This window comes from Orussus abietinus, unplaced genomic scaffold (genome assembly GCF_000612105.2).
Source record: "Orussus abietinus isolate OABI.00-Male unplaced genomic scaffold, Oabi_2.0 scaffold23, whole genome shotgun sequence".
NCBI lineage: Eukaryota > Metazoa > Arthropoda > Insecta > Hymenoptera > Orussidae > Orussus > Orussus abietinus.
Genome location: NW_019394258.1, coordinates 1,470,772 through 1,476,771, shown reverse-complemented (window position 1 = coordinate 1,476,771; position 6,000 = coordinate 1,470,772).

The window sequence follows — 6,000 nt, the reverse complement described above, 5'->3', positions numbered from 1 at the left end:
TTGTTAACTATTCTAAATCTCATTCTAAATTAACGCTACGGTGTTGGATCTGTCGAGGACGATCTAGCAGAGGAGCCATCATGGGTCCATCAAGGTTTCCTTCTTGCGCAGTACAAAGTCTGATGTTCACCGTCGCCGTATTATAATTGATTTGTTAACTATTCTAAATCTAATTCTAAATTAACGCTACAGTGTTAGATCGATCGAGGACTATGTAGCAGTGGAGCTATCATGGGTCCATCAAGGTTTCCTTCTTGCGCAGTACGAAGTCTGATGTTCACCGTCGCCGTATTATAATTGATTTGTTAACTATTCTAAATCTAATTCTAGATTAACGCTACGGTGTTGGATCGATCGAGGATGATCTAGCATGGGAGCCATCATAGGTCCATCAAGGTTTCCTCCTTGCGCGGTAAAAAGTCTGATGTTCATCTTTGGCGTAATATATTTGATTTCTTAACACGTTCCGTGCCACGTGTACCACCGATAATACGCGTTAACCTCGGGTGGTACACGGCGTGGCACGGAACGTGTTAACACTCTAAATCTAATTCTAAATTAACGCTACGGTGTTGGATCGATCGAGGACGACCTAGCAGGGGAGCCATCATGGGTCCATCGAGGTTTCCTTCTTGCGCGGTACAAAGTCAGATGTTCATCTTTGGCATAGTATACTTGATTTGTTAACTAACCTAACTCTAATTCCAAATTAACGCTACGGTATTGGATCGATTGAGGACGATCCAGCAAGGAAGCCATGATGGGTCCATCAAAGGTTTCCTTCTTGCGCGGCACAGAGACTGATGTTCACCGTTGGCGTATTATAATTGATTTGTTAACTAACCTAAATCTAATTCCAAATTAACGCTACGGTGTTGGATCGATCGAGGACGATCTAGCAGAGGAGCCATCATGGGTCCATCAAAGGTTTCCTTCTTGCGCGATACAAAGTCTGATGTTCACCGTTGGCGTAGTATACTTGATTTGTTAACTAATCTAAATCTAATTCCAAATTAACGCTACGGTATTGGATCGATTGAGGACGATCCAGCAAGGAAGCCATCATGGATCCATCAAGGTTTCCTTCTTGCGCGGTACAAAGTCTGATGTTCATCGTCGGCGTATTATAATTGGTTTGTTAACTATTCTAAATCTAATTCTAAATTAACGCTACGGTGTTGGATCGATCGAGGACGACCTAGCAGGGGAGCCATCATGGGTCCATCAAGGTTTCCTTCTTGCACAGTACGAAGTCTGATGTTCACCGTTGGCGTAGTATAATTGATTTGTTAATCAATCTAAATCTATTTCTAAATTAACCCTACGATGTTGAATCGATCGAGGACTATCTAGCAGTGGAACTATCATGGGTCCATCAAGGTTTCCTTCTTGCGCGGTACAAAGTCAGATGTTCATCTTTGGCGTAGTATACTTGATTTGTTAACTAACCTAAATCTAATTCCAAATTAACGCTACGGTATTGGATCGATCGAGGACGATCCGGCAGGGAAGCCATCATGGGTCCATCAAGGTTTCCTTCTTGCACAGTACGAAGTCTGATGTTCACCGTCGGCGTATTATAATTGGTTTGTTAACTATTCTAAATCTAATTCTAAATTAACGCTACGGTGTTAGATCGATCGAGGACGATCTAGCAGAGGAGCCATCATGGGTCCATCAAGGTGTCCTTCTTGCACGGTACAAAGTCTGATGTTCACCTGCTTTGAGCCTGACGATCTGCACCATCGCTTGAACGTTCACATATCTTGCAGTGTGCGAGAATCGCAAGCTCTCGCAGTGGCACTGTTGCGGAATGTCGTCCATTCCGCAGGTTCGCGCGGAATGGCTGCGAGTTCCAGCCTCTTGGGTCCGACATGCGTGTCCCGGCGTAAAACGCAATTGCATCGCCCGGCAAGAACCGCTGGACAACATCGTAAAGTGGAGGACTATGCCGCGTTTCACAAGTAAAATGCAATTAGGAGCCATCGAACGTCGGTGGGGGTAGCGAGGCGACACAAAGTGGTGCACGTGGCGGAATTGCGGTGCAGCCGTCGATTGCGCAGGTGCGGGGGCGGGTGATCTCGTAGGGGCATCGAGAGGGGTGCAATTCGTGACGGGAATCGACGAGGAGACCCTCCTCAGGTCGAGACTTTTTTCGGGCGTTCCTGCGAATTTTCTCAGCTTCCACTTGTCCTTAACGACGTCTTTCTTTTGTCCCCATCGATCCTCTCGAATGCTCGCAAACGAGTTTTCCAATTTTCCATCTACGGTGCGCTGTTCAAAATGTTTATAAAATTCATGCACTTTTTGTACACGTGTCATACGTTGTATGCGTTTTCGTACACGTTCATTCATTATAATACAAACGCATAAATGAATTTATAATTTCTTAACATCACGTTAAAACTTCGTGAAGTTACTTGGGAGAATTAATACACATACGTTATAAACTTATGACACAATTTATACATTCGTTGGAAATATGTTATCAAATTAGTACTATTCTTTGTTTAATTTTCTTGACAATCTCCTTTTTTCCTTCCATGCTCGGGTAAATACTTTAATAAACCTTTTACACCGGGCCTCTTCGTAATATAAAATCCATAGATAGGAATTGACGGAAGAGTTAGAACTACAATATGCGTTTATTAGCAAGTGGAATACTTGATAAGCACTACACGGTACACATATGCAGATTGGATGGTGCATGAAAATCGCCCTATCTATCTGTCTTAACGACGACATTTAGAATCGTAAAACCTCCAATGGGATTCGCCGTTAGCGATGAAAATATTAAATGTACCTAAGTACCTAACGATTTTGTATCGAATCGTAAAACGTAGCTCCGACTTTTGACGACTTTATGGACTGCGTCTTATCGTCGTATCCCTCCTGGAACACGTTACTTGTCGAAGGGATTCTGTAGTCCTGAAATTTCGCAGAATTTCCTGCAGATTTCATTACGGAAAACCTACCCTCCGAAACAGAGAAATATAGAGAGACGAGTCCTCTTTTAGCGGTTCACCACCCCCGGCATTTATCTTAGAACAATAATCTCTGGAATTCTCTGCTAGGATCTTCTCCGCGTCTTATGGTGGGTGCTCTACGAGCATTTCAAAATTCCTCTCAAGTTATCCGCAGAATGGTATGACTGCAATAGGCATCTTCAAATGAAAAGAAAACAACTTGTATTATATTCTTATCAACCACGGCGCCGATTTCTCTCCTGTTTCCGCGGTTTCGAATTTCTGTTTAATTACGTACCTATCGTAAAACCGCGAGTCGTCTTTGGAAAGATCTTCAGGGACTAAAGTGATTCGATTTAGAGAGGGAAGGCAATGGGAGCAAAGTTAGCGGTGCCAGGACCTCGCATAGTAATTATTGAATTTTAGAAAAATTGAGCAATTGCGATGGAAGGGCACAACAAACAGTTCTAAACATTGATATTGCGCATACGATAATGATACGACAGAACTCGACCAAATCCACTGAAACAGTCGTGGAACCAAGCCAATTGATCCATTGAACAACTATAGATCCAAGACGTCCCAGTCAATCCAATAGAACAATCACTGAACCAAGTCGCCTGGTGCATCAATTGAAGCAACTATGATACAAAGACGCTTCAGTGAACCTATTGAAATAACCATGGAACCTGGTCATCTCAATGAATCTATTGGAACAACTGTGTAATCAAGCCACTCTGACGAATCTATTGAAGCAACCACAGAACTCAGCAACCTCAGCAAATCCTTTACAGCAATTATGGAACCATGACACCATAGAACCCAACTACCCCTCTGAATCCATGAGATCTGCCATATAAGCAAGCCATCCCATGGAATCCATTGGAACAACCATGGAACCGAAGTATCCAGCGAATTTCTGATAGAAACCCAAAGCCATTCTCAAGCAAATATAGTTGAAATCTAAGTGTATTCATTGGAACAATTATAGATCCAAGCTGTTTTAATGCATTCAATGGAACCAATGAACCAAATTGCTCTAGCGAATCCTCTAAAACAACCATGGAATCGAGCCGTACCAGCAAATCCATTGAAACAACCACGAAACCTGCCCAGTAAATCTATTGAAACAACTGTGTAATCAAGCATCTCCAACGAATTCAATGCAGCAACCATGGAACCATTTCCTTTCAAATTCAGTGGAACAACGATGGAGTCCCACTAACCCACTGGATTCACTAAAATAGCCAGGGAACCAAGTTATCCTATTGAACCCATTGGAAGAACCATGGAACCAAGCAGGCTCAGTGAATTTTCGGAAGAAGCGCAAAGCCATTCTCAAGCAAATATATTTGAAATCTAAGTGTATCTATTGGAACAATTATAGATTCAAGTCACCTCAGTGCATTCAATGGAACTAATGAACCAAAGTGCCCTAGTGAATCCATTGAAACAACCATGAAATCTAGCCATCCCAGTGAATATATTGAAACAACTGTGTAAACAAACAACCCTAATGAATTCAGTACAGCAACCATGGAACCTAGTCGCCCCAACAAATCCGGTGGAGCAGCTATGGAACCATTTCCTTTCGAATTTAATGGAACAACGATGAAACCGACCTATCCCACTAAATTCACTAAAATAGTCATGGTACCAGGTCACCCCATCGAATCCATTGGAACAACCATGGGATCACACTATCCCACTGAATCCACTAAAATAGCCATGGAACCAAGTCACCCCATCGAATTCATCGGAACAACCATGGAACCGCACTATCCCACTGAATCCACTAAAATAGCCATGGAACCAAGTCACCCCATCGAATCCATTTGAACAACCATGGAACCGAACTATCCCACTGAATCCACTAAAATAGCCATGGAACCAAGTCACCCCATCGAATTCATCCGAACGACCATGGAACCAAACCGCCCCTGTGAATTTTGAATTTTGTGAAAGAAGCGCAAACCCATTCTCGAGCAAATGCATGTGAAATCTAAGTGTATCAACGTCTATAAAAATGATACTATTTATCTACGTGTTAACCAAGTATGTCATCGGACCGTATAACACCAGATGTATACCTACTCCGTATTATCGGGTTTTTGTTAAACATGTCTCAAGTTGAACAACAATATTTAACTGGTACTACGAATAGTATTGAACTTATTTAAAACTTTATTACGCATACATCAATCGAGTTTGTAAGTTCCGTAAATTCCTGTTAGTTACAGAGCCCGCGAAGTCTGCGGAATTCATAAGAAAATCTCGGGAAGCTAAAAGCTCGGATTTTTATGAAACTTTGGGAGTTTTTAGGGAGAGTTGAGAAACGAGCGGGGTAATTCTTTTTTACGTGTGGAGGAGAACGACTGGGGAGCGCAGAATTGGACCCTAGATGCGGAATGCCTGTATATTTTTCCATATATTTCCATTGAAATATGTGGAGTCATTTCAAGATGGGTAATTATTCTTGCGAATGTACTTAGGGAGGCCTGTCAAGTAAAACCTGATATTCCCTGGTCGTTAAAAAATACGATTTTAAGGAGGGAGCCACTTACAAGGAATTGCAATTGTGGTATACTCGAGCTGATTGCCCAGGTAAAATTTAAACCGCTTTGCTTTTCATTTATATACGATCCCCGAAATTAGATTTGCATTTAAATCATTCCCAATTTAATGGCTTTCCGAATTATCAGAAAAAGGTACATACTTAGTGAACGAGTCTTGAAATTTCCTGAAAAGTCAATGAAGGGATGGTTTTCTATTTCTGAAAACGGCATTCGGGACCCAAAATGAATGTAACAGTTTTCAATGAAAGATCTGAAATAAATGGCTGAGCCATTGGAAATGTTTTAGTACCGCTTAAAAATTGGAATTGTTTCTTCTCCTTGAAATACCCCGAGGATTAAAAATGAAGAAAAACGCGAAATCCACGCGACACGAAACTTCCTGTTTTGCCATAAAACATTTGCGTGGCGAATAATCCGTTTAAGGGGTGAGAGGATTACATTACATGTAAGATATATAA